We start from the raw sequence: 11645 nt of genomic DNA on the forward strand, positions 1-11645 counted from the left end.
CAATGCCAATTTGATTAATAGGAATTTTCATGTTATTTTTAAATCCTCGCAGGGCTATCCACGTTAAGGCTGTCTGCAGGTCACTCCGCTTGAACGACACACACGCAGCATGGTTTCCCAGCTCTTTTGCAATTCTGTTAAATATGATTTTGAAACACAGCAGGGAAATTTTTAATGGGGAAACGAACTGTTTTCACAAAAGGGAAATTTGGAAATAACAGCTTCATCCTTGAGAAAAACAACTCCCACTGAGCCCAGAAACAAGTCAGCGATTCCTTCTAGATAGATCTAACGTGCAGAGCGCACGCGGCACAAGAACACGAAACTGCCCTCAACCTTTTAGTTACAAAACAAAGCACAGGAGTTTATGTAAACATAAGAAAAGTAGAAAAAGATCTACGCCCTCTGTTCATGAGGATTCAACGTGCACTGAGGCTTAATCCATTTTTTCTGAAGACCACAAATGATAAGATGGGTACCTAGTATCTTGTCGCTCTCACACATTTTTGTGTTTTAGATAAGCTGCAGCTCCAGGGGAAAAAATGCTGTTTGTCTTAAAAGCTTTTTAAAACAAGCTTTCAAAGAGCAGAGGATACTACTTTTAATTTCTAGAAGCCACTTCAGACACATTCGAACAGATGAGGAAATTTCCTGAATGAAAGACTGAAATTTTTAATCCTCTATTAGTCAGACAGCAAATCTGCATCACGTTAACCACAAAAAAGGAATTATTTACTTTATGCAGCTCTAAACTTTATTTTCAATAAAAGATTTCACTAATACATATTAAAAAGTCCTGTAGCTACCATGAGAGGCTACAAGGAAGTTAACCTATGGTTCTATTAGAGAAACCGTTTCAGTACTCGACTTTCACCACAATTTTATTTAAAAGGTTGTGACTACAGTAAATTTACTTGTTTCTTTTGTTATTTTGCATTAGAGGCAGCCACGGTATTTATCACAGTGCAATCAGTTCTGAGAACATCTGCAGCCATTTGTGTCTTAGCAACAACAGTTGCTAGAGTAACCTGCTCAAAAAATTAAAGAAAGAATAAAGTACTGGATATGTGAGATTTTTTACTGGGGAAAAAAACAGTCTAAATGACGGTGTTCTAGGCTCAGCTGCTCGGTAGGAGCCACTGCTTTTAATTAAGCAGATTTATTAAACCATTTGCTTCACACAGCATCAGTCCCGCTGGCAGAGGCAGGTGGGAGCACAGAAACACCCTGCCGGGTCAGACAAATGGTCCGTCCAGCCCAGCCCAGCCCAGCCCCGCTTTGCTGCCTCCAACTGCAGATGCCGCCGCGGGCAGCGCGTGCGCCTGGCCGCCCCCCACCACCCCCGCACGCCCCTCCAGCAGCCACGGCGTGGGACCGCCAAGGGGACGCCCCTGCCCCGGCCTCCAGCACCCGCTCACGGGCCTGTTTGCCATGAGCCTGCCCGGTCCCTCTCCGCACCGGCTGTGGTCGGCAGCTCCCACGGCTGCCCAGAGCAGCCCACAGCCTGCCGCGTGAAGAACTTCTTCGCTGTCTCCCACCCAACTCCAAGGAGTTTCCGAGTACTTTCGGTCCTAGTACGGCAGGACTGGGTGAGCAGCTCCAATTTCAGCATGTCCCTGCCTTCAGGATTTTGTACACCTTGATTACATTCTCTCTCCACATCAGTCTCAAGCTTCATCTTCTCTTCATAAGGCACCTACTCCATCCCCTACAACCTCTGCTCCCGCCTGAGACGCGGCGACCAGAGCTGCACACAGTGTATGAGATGTGGCTGCAACCACAGCCTTACTGCAGAGCAGTGAAACAATGTCTGTTGTTTTCAACACCCTTCCTAATGACAGCCAGCATCGCTGGCTTTTTGTTTGGCTCCCGTTTACAGCGAGTGATCACTTCAACGAACCATCACTCTCAGGTTCTCCTCCTGGAGCCGTAACTGCCTGTTCTGAGTTCAGCCGTAGGTAGATGCAGTTTAGATCGCTTTTCCCTAGGTGAATTACCCATATTGTAGTGAAAGCAGTCTAAACTGCGTTGATGTTAATTACCTTAAGTTTTCACAAATTCATCTACACTGCAGCTCTTCTGCCACCTTTTTAATCACTCAGTTTGGGGATAGCCTTCTGCCTTTGGTGTGGCTTTTTAAGGCTCAAAAGTTCCCTAACATCAGTAAACTTGGGGATTTCACCAGTCATTCATTTCTCTGGGTCACTGGTGAAAATGCTGGACAAAACCAGTCTAAGCACCAATGTTCAGGGTACTACAGTGCTGTCTCTTCTCCAGCCTCCGAGGTGACCGCTACGCCCTGTCTGCTGCTAACTGAGTTAGAGGGCTTTTAGCTAGGTTTGTCAGGGAAGACCTACCAAGTAGGGGATAACACAGGTAAGGCAGGGTGACAAAAATGCTCAGATAAACCAGCTCTGCTACAGCATGATGGATAGACCCCTAATCATCTTGAACAGAGTAAAAAGGGCAGCCAAAAAAGAGGAATGTTGCGGTGGATGTCCACTACAGATCATCTGTCAAGAAGTGAATGAAGGCTGCTTTAAACAGCTGGAAGAAACCTAGTGATCGCACGCTACAGTTTGCAAGAGGGGCTTCACTCACCCCAGCATCTGCTGCGAGGGCAACACGGTGGGGCACACAAAAGTCAGGTTTCTCAATGCATCAAAGATAATTTTTTTATGTGGTGATGTGACAGGGTAAGACTTCAAGATCCCAGAAGTGAAGAGGACAAGTAGCAAAATAAACAGCCAGATTACAGTTTGTTCAGGAAACTGATCCAATAGGTACAGTACTACAGGAGGGCCTGAGGAGCAACGCAGCTGTCCTCACGGACAGCTTCCTCCAAGAACAGTCCATCCCAGGCAGGAGAAGGAGCAGATGCAGAAGGGCAACAGTTTGGCCGGAAAGTGAACTTCTGACTAAGCTCAAAAAGGAAACATTGGAGGCCAAGCAAAGACCAGATAGCTGTGAGGAATTGACCAGAACTGATGAAGCATGCAGAGATCAGAAGCCTGGCTGGCTCAGATCTGACCCGGGATGCAAAGGGCATCAAGAAGGGCTTCTAGGGCTCCTGCGAGCATGCTGGCAGCAAAAAAACCCAAGAAAACCAGTGGTTGGATGCTGAGCAGGGCAACCGATCAAGGACACAGCAAAGGCTGATGCATTGTCTTCCTTGCTTCAGGCTTTACCACCAAGGTCTGCTCTCAGCCCCACCAGTTCCTTGTGCCTTGTGGCAGAGCTTGGAGGAATAAAGTGCCACCTGACAGGGCCCCCAGCAAATATCCCCTCTTCTGGAGTCTTGGTTACCTTGGCTCAGGGCAACATAGTACAGTTCGTGACCCTGCTGACAGCTTTTCCAGAAAGCTCTTCTGGAAGCTTCAGTGAAGGTCTCCACTCCCTGCCTCAGGAGCTCCCTCCTTTGGCACTCACCTGCACTAAACTTGACTTCCCAGCTTGACCTCAAAGCTGCCTCACCACGGGTCCCTCTGCCAACCCAGGCTCTTGCCTTAACCCAGCGACCTGCCATTGCCCCACTTGCCCTCCTCACCCCGTGGGTCCTGAGCGACTGCACCCTTGCTGGTGAGGCCACTGCTGCTGCCTGCCTTGCTACGACATTGGGCGTCCCTTCCCTTCAGGACCAGTGTGTCCCTGCGGCTCCCAGACACTGACAACGATATGGAAAGATGAAGTTAGAGACTGCCTTAAGAAAACTGGACACATACAACTCCGTAAGACCAAACGGGATGGAGAAGGAGCTGATTTCTATCATTTTTGAATGGTCATATCAATCCAGGAGGTGACTGATGACTGCAGAAGGGCAAATGTCACTTCCAAGAGAGGCAATAAGGGCGATACCATCCAGTCAGGCTTGCCTCAGCATCTCAGGGGACCGTGGAGCAAATCCGCACGTGATTTGCATGCACATGAAGGACAAGAAAGCTATTAGGAACAAGAAGCATGGATCCACCAAAGGGAAATGGTGCCTGGCCAGCTTGACTGCCCTTTCTGATGCAATATTTGCTCTGTGGAATAAGAGAACTATAAACACTCTGTAGCTCGTTTCAGTGAGGCAGAGTCCTTCAGCATCCTTACAGCCAGACCAGGCAGGTATGAACTATGGACAGATGACATGGTGGAGGAAAAATTGTCTGGACTGCCAGGTTCAAAGGACTGATTACAGGTCTACAGTCTAACTAGTGGCTGGTAACAAAAGGCCACCTACAAGAGCCGATAGCGGACAAAATATTATCTTCATCACGACCAGCGCAACAGCACAGAACGCTCCTTCAAAAAAAAAAAAAAAAAAAAAAATCTGTGGATAAGACCAACCTGGGGGGTGCGGCCCAAAAGCCTGAAAAGCAGAACTGCAATTCAGATGGTCTGTGACACACTGGAAGCATGGGCTGGCAGGAACCTCATGACGTTCAACAAGGGCACGTGCTATGTGCTGCCCTAGGGATGGGGCAACCCCATGCAGAGGACAGGCTGGAACAAGATGAGAGGTCACAGTTCTGCAGGAAGGAAACTGGAGATCCTGGTGGACAAGAAGTTCAACATGAGTCAGCTGTGCGTCCTGGCAGCAATGAAGGCTTGTCTCAAGCTAGGCTAAAAAGATTCTTAGAAAAGACACAGCCAGACTCATCTCAAGTGCCTAGAGAAAGAGATAATGGTCATAAATTGCAACAAGGAAAATCCCAGTTTGACATGAGGAAAAATTCATTCACCATGTCAGTGGTCTGCATCGGAAGAGTGACCCACGGGGGTGGTGAAACGCCCACCCTTGCACATTTTCAAAACCCCAGTGGACAAGACCCTGAACAGCCTTTCTTCTAGGAGCAGGAGACTGGAGGAGGCCACCTCCTGAGGCCCCCTGCAGCCCAACCCGATGCTTTCACCAGCCTTCCACTGATAGAGAACCTCTCCTCTTTTGGCAAAGAAATGTCTGGTGACTTTTTCTTTCCAAATCCACCCTAAAGGTCACATTTCTCCCAATTCTCTTTTTCTTCCATGTTAGTTCAGGTGCTCTTCAGTATGAATCATAATTAATACGTGCTAGCATGGACCAACTCACATGCAACCTAAGAATCTCTGAGCTGATCCTGAGTACGTCATGCATTATTTTTTATAAAAGAGAAGGGGCTGTTATTTTATGCGAGAGCTTTTTTATTATTTTATATTATATTTTTTATGTTATTTTACTGTGAGAGCTTCTAGCTTACCTGTGCTCCAGACTGAGATAACCAGTAATAAACCTACATTCAAAACCACAAAACCAGTACAAAGTTTCTACGCGAGCCTCAAAAGACCTTGCAGCCAGGACAACAAAACTTTCACAGTAAAAACTAGATTCATATTTCCTTTGTCTTTCCTGTTGTCTTCCCACCTAATCCCACTTCCTTTTTTCTCTTTCATGCCATTATTTATTTGAATTATCTAACTGCCACTCTAGTCATTACATAACTTTTCATATTAAGCCCATGCAAAATATCTTCAGCCCAAAAGTACTCAAATGTATTAACACCTAAAAACAATGACTCATTCTAATCAACAACTCTCTTCTCCAGAAAACAAAAATATACTTCTAGACAACAACATTGTGGTGACAGAAACTTTCAGACTTTGGACCTCTCCTACCCGAAACTTTTTCTGTACTATCGAGAAAGATTGCTTTTTGTCCCTGCATTCTTCCAAGTTCTCTTCTAACTGCAGAAAAGTGGGGCGTTCAGTAACCTAACGTGGATTACGACTCACTGTTGCACTTCACAAGCAGCAACACCACAGGGTCACCAAATGCATGTTCCACTTCTGCTACCCACACAGAAAAGGCATTTGAAGGCCCTGACGGAGTCGGATGGCACATATCAAAGATATGGACAAAGGAAAGACAGCAGGAAAGGTCTGACATTTTAACAATGTAAGAAGCCTTGTTCGAGATTGTTCTTGATCCACAGGGGTCTCAGTCGGACTATTTTACCAGATTTGGCCAAATGGCAACTACACATATTACAACAGCAACAAAACAGTCAACAGGGGTTGACGGAGAGCCATCAAGGTTTTAGGTTTTGGGGTTTTTTTGGGGGGAGGAAGGGGGGACGTTGGGAGTTTGGTTTTGGTTTTTTTTTTTAATGTACTGCATTTCCTGAATTACAGCTTTTAAGGAGGGAAATAAAAAAAAAAAAAAAAAAAAAAAAGAGGAGGCAAGACTCCAGGGTTCACACAACTGTGTTCACAAGAAGAGACTCAAACTTCGCATCTGCACCTTTCCACGGTGAGTGTCTGTGTTTTTCTCTGGTCAATATTAAAAACCAAACCAAACCAAACAAACAAAAAAAGATAATTAATTACACTGCTTCAGGCATCACGTAGACCAGGCCCTCTGACCTTCTGGCACACGCAAGCATTGCTTGATTCCAGGAAACAAACAAGATCATGAAGATATCTTCATTGCTATAAACACATTTTCTTCAGACCTTGTCACTGAGAATTAATCCCTAACTAGACAACAAGTAAGTCATAGTAAAAATAGTGCCGTATTTTCTGAAGTTTCTGATGATTGCAGAAAATCTAGAACACAAAAAGAATGCAGACAAATGGCCTGGTCATTTTTTATCCAGATTTTAGCTGGCACCAGTTGCAAAGTGAATCCCATTATGCAAATTACTGCAGTTGCAATCAAAGACTGTTTAACCCTACACTCCATTAAGTTACAACCAGTTTTATTTGGGAGCTGAGATGGGCAAGGAACGCAGGCATATCTCATTTTTGCAGCTTTTGGAGCCCTGGTAGCTCCGTCATCTGTGACTGCGTGCCCATCCCTGGGGAAACCAGGCCCCAGGTGAGTGACTAACAGGACCAAAGTTTCGGCAGAACCAGCAGGATGACACACGCCTTCAGGCTACACGAGAGCCCAAGGAATTAGTATCTTCTTGCTCACCATATGTAACAGGTGACCTCTGAGAAAGAGCAGTCCACAGTATTTTCTCCTGCCCTGTAGCTCCAAAGTCTGTCAACATCCAGAAATTCCCCAAAGGGCTGTCATCTTTGACTAACGGAGTCTGCCAAAAACTCTCTTGAACTAGTCCACTTTCACTTCCCTCACTGGAAAAAAGCTGCGTGACATACACTGAATTCTGGCAATGGTTCAGCAAGGACTAACACTTTTAGTGAAGACCAATTATGTATGTTTTTTGTAACAGCAACCACAAAATAGGTCATTTCATTCAGAGATTAGAGAAACTTACTCAACAACTTGGTGCTGAAGACAAAACAGCACCAAGAGAAATTCTTTAGGTCCTGGAAGGCTACTACACAGATTAATAATTCAGAGAATTGTCAAACTACTTGTGCTATCTTATTTTAAAATGCTGAGAGCAGTGGTATCATTGACTCATGGGGAATTCTTGGATTTCTCCAGGTTAGGCAAGAGTGGGTATTTTGTAACTTTAAAAAAAAAAAAAATTAAAAGAATTAATTTTCCTCATATCCAGAAAGGTCAGCATAGCAGCAGATTTGGCATGAGAGCTAACTACTGGATAGAAAAAAAAAAATTGATACAGTAGAAAAAGAAGAATTAAACCTGTGTCTTGATAGTTCTCCAGACACCAGCCTGGCTAATGAAAAAAAGTAGACCCTGTTACCTTTGAGTCCCTTTATCTTCTAGAAGGAGCCTCCCTATACCCCAAAAGTTCTGGCTGGACAGGAATTGGGGATTTAAAGTACACTGAATAATCAAGGAAACAGCTTATGAAATTTCAAGAGCTCTTATAAAGGTATTAATAAAATATCAGACATATTGCAAATGGGACCAGAGTTATATGTTCAACTTCAAAGCCTTGGACCAACAGGGTTTTCCCCAACAGATATATGAGAACAACTATGCTTTTACCAAAAAAGCAGCACGGGGAAATTTAGAGGAAACCAGTGATCGAGTGTACTTCAGAATACTTCCATGTGGTTTTGAAAACAGCTGCCACTTTGTTTTCTGCTCTGAAGAATAATTAATCACCTACTTCTTCAAATCATCTTGGTCCTGAATATGCATTTTTCTACCGTGATCATCTTAAATCAATCATACTTCATGAAGAATTTCTTAAGCTCTCTCAAAGAGAATAGGGCAAAAAGATTGCCACAGAAAAGACATTAGTATGAGACTGGTTTGTAAAGTCTTCAAAATGGAATTACATACGAGAGTATATTTATAGAAATATGAACCATAACCCAAGGTTTAAAGCTGCCACACACTTCATGTTATGCTCCACTGGTGACTCTCAGAGATACAGGACTGTCATTATTCAAACACAAACTTCAAGGCTCGGGATGCTCTTGGGGTGTGAGAACAGCTCTGTCAGTGGGTCTCAGCTCATGAGAGCCTCGTCTTCTACAGAACTGAAGAACCGGTTCAATCATCCCTGAGATGAGATGAGATCAGCCATACCTTTAACCCCAAGAGTTTATCTAAGAGATGGAAAACCTTCCCCATCAGCTGCATCACAATACTAAATTATTTTTCTAAATACAAAGCTGGTTTTCTAGTTATATGGCCCAGTTACGGGACTGATCGGTGACAACCAGGAGAGGCAAGACAGCAGTGACTGGTGCGGTGTGGCTCAAAATGATGCCATACACCGAAGAGCCTGCTACAACATGCTGTGTCTTTCTCCCTCAGCACTCTCCTGAACATCAGGTTTGAGTCACGCATTAGGAGATCTGACCCCTTGCAGCACCACCTTCACTGAAGCTGCAAGAGGCGGCTGCAAGAAAGAAGAAAGGATTTGAAGGACCTGAAGGAATGGCAGGCCCCGAGGGAACGGCAGGGAGATGTGCCAGGGGAGGGTTAGGCTGGGCATTAGGGAAAGGCTCTTCCCCCAGAGGGTGGTGGAGCCCTGGCACAGGCTCCCCAGGGAGGCATCACGGCACCAGCGATGTTCCAGAAGCGCTTGGCCAAGGCCCTCAGAGACACGGTGTGAATTTGGGGTTGTCATGTGTGGGGACAGGAGCTGGACTTGACAGTCCTTGTGAGTCCCCTCCAGCTCAGGGCATTCCACGATTCTATGAAATTTTACCCTCGAGTACTGGAGGGCCTCCAGCCATAGCACCCGCACGACCTGCCCTTGAATCACTGCTAGAGAGGGGCCACTCCTGAAGAGATGCTTGTTTTGCTGCTCTTTAACCAATTAAAGGAAAAACTTCCAGACAAGTTAGGATGAAAGAAAGATAATAAATTAATACAAAGCAAGAAAAACTGAAAAAGACCTTTGTCAACTTACAGCTAACCAGTGTGTGCCACTGGTCATGGTTTAAGTGACAAAACCACTCAGGAGCCGCTGCAAGAGACAATTCTGTCTGTAGGCGTGGTGTCCGTGCACTGCTGGGTGCGAGAGCAAACAGAAAATACTGGTTGTTAAACCCCAACGCCATTCCATTGAAGGCTCAGAAGTTTCCTGTACATCCTGACAGCTCCTTTTTCGATCACATGGTTTTGCAGCCCCAGTGCAAGTTTTAACAAACATCCATTTTCTAGGAGCACCTTTTGGGGGAGGGGGGAATAGAAAGCACAGACTGACGGGGAAGGAAAAAAAAACATCCTACCTCTGATAACTAGGAATACAGGCCCTGCGTTACTCACGTCCACAATGACATATTATCTGCTTTAAGCCTTGAATCTTTACGCATAACATGACTTGCACACAGGAACACGCTACTTGCTAGGCTTTTCATTCAGCTAAAATATTTCAGTATAGTTTATATACGACTACACATACAATTGGATCACTACCCTTTGGTACGCGAAAGATGGGAAGACGTACGTTATTCTGCTGTAGAGGTTCTGCAACCCGTTAACACAAAACATGGAAACCCATTTAATAAAGTGCAGTCAGACATATTCTATTCAAAACTCATTCAACATCTGCATATTTACAAGGCAAAGTTTTGAGAAGCTATGAATCCTTCCAAAGTCACCCATTACTCAGGAATTATGACAGCTATTGCATACATCTGCAATGGGGAAGCAAGAGTTTTTCGATCAAATTTGTCACGCAACCCAACACCACGCAGTTACCAAGGCGCCATAACTGCTGCCGAGGTTGCACGGAGGAGCCGAGAGGGAGGTGAAAGCTGCAGAAAGACACTGCGCAGTAACTGTGATGGCTCATAAACTACTAGACCTTAACCTCAGCTTCCTTTTAGACACAGAGCTGTGAGAACGTACCTGCGTATCGTTTGCGTGGCAAAAATTGGACCGCAGAACCGCACAACTAAGAAGTATCACACCGTGAGGCGACAAGAAAAAACCCAAAACACAATGGGCACGGCCTGATAGGTCAGGATTTTGCAGGCTGAGGAAGCCACTGCCCTCGTGATTTTTTAAAAGCGACCTGTTATGAAAACAGCGGCTTAGGCATGTGAATTGCCACGATTCTCAACAAAACCTATCTTATTCAGTATCATGATTTTAAGATAATCTACAACAGACAAAATTGAAGGAAACCAAACAACACAGGCAGATAATTATAACCATAAAAATCTTATCTTAATCAGTATGGTTGACTTTTAATTACCAGTTAGTACACTGCAGACTAAGTGCATCGCAGCAGCAGAGCTCGCTCCATACCAAAAGCAAACTCCACCAAGACTCCTTTGTACGATGCTCCATCTGAGTTACTGCAGCTACGCTGCATCAAGGACCAACTCCAGTCTGGAAACAATCCAGTCACACCATGCAGTGCAGAAAGCGAACAGAGCAGGCTGCGCTCGGGCTGGCTCCACATAACGCCTCAGCGACCCCGCGCAGCATCGCCGGCACCAGGGACGGCAGAGCCGACCGGGCTCAGCAGGGCCTGCGACCGCGGACCGGGGCCCTGCCAAGCCCAGACCTCTCGGACCCGTCCGCAGGAGCTCCCATGCGAGCAACCGGACCCACGCGGCGACGAGGAAGTGCCGCCTTGCGAAGCCAACACGGCCTGGGCAGGGCTGCCCTGAGCCGAAGCCACCCGCGGAACGCGCCCGGCCGGGCACGGCCCCGGCGCCCGGCGCTCTCCGTCCCGGCCACCCCCGCTAAGGGACTCGCTCGGTGTCTTTCTGCGCCTCGGGGCTGCCCCCCACCTCTCCCGGGCGACCCCCGCCGCGCCCCGGGAGCGGCGAACCCCGGGCCCTCGCGCGGCCCCGCCGCTCGGGCTTCCCTTCGGGGCGGGGGGGGGGGAGGGACGGGGACGAGATCGCACACGCTTCATTCCCGCGCCGCCCCCTCGGAGCTCGGGCCCGCCGGGGCCCGGCCCGCCCCGTGGCGGAGTGGCGGCGCCGGGCGCGCTCGGGGCGGGAGAGGCCCCCGCGCCGCCCTCCCCGCAGCGGCGCCGGGCGCGGCCGGGCCGGGCCGGGCCTTCCCGGGCGGGCGCTTACCGAGAGGCGGCTCCGCAGCCGGGCCCGGGAGCGCGTCCCGCAGCGGACATGGCAGCGGCGCCCCCGCCCGCCGCAGGCCGCCCGGAAGCAGAGCGGCGGCCGCGGAAGTGACGGGGGCGGCCCCGGCCCGGGCCGCGGCGGGCGGCCGCGGGGCAGCGGGCGCGGGGGTGTCCCCGCAAAGCGGGCGCCTCGGGTCCGGGCACGACACCAGACCCGCGCCGGGCCGAGGCGCCTTATTCGGCCCGTTG

The 11645-nt window shown here is 47.8% G+C and overlaps 1 protein-coding gene across 1 annotated transcript in view; it reads right to left on the reverse strand.

Moving 5' to 3' along the window:
- The window catches only part of EYA3 (EYA transcriptional coactivator and phosphatase 3), a 57712-nt gene extending 46201 nt beyond the window's left edge, over window positions 1–11511 (reverse strand). The window contains exon 1 of the mRNA XM_064471393.1: window positions 11398–11511. The gene's annotated coding sequence lies outside the window, so the exon portion shown is untranslated. The remainder of the gene's footprint in view (window positions 1–11397) is intronic.
- Between the last annotated feature and the right edge of the window lie 134 nt (window positions 11512–11645).

The sequence above is a fragment of the Phalacrocorax carbo genome, chromosome 22 (genome assembly GCF_963921805.1).
Source record: "Phalacrocorax carbo chromosome 22, bPhaCar2.1, whole genome shotgun sequence".
Classification (NCBI taxonomy): Eukaryota; Metazoa; Chordata; class Aves; order Suliformes; family Phalacrocoracidae; genus Phalacrocorax; species Phalacrocorax carbo.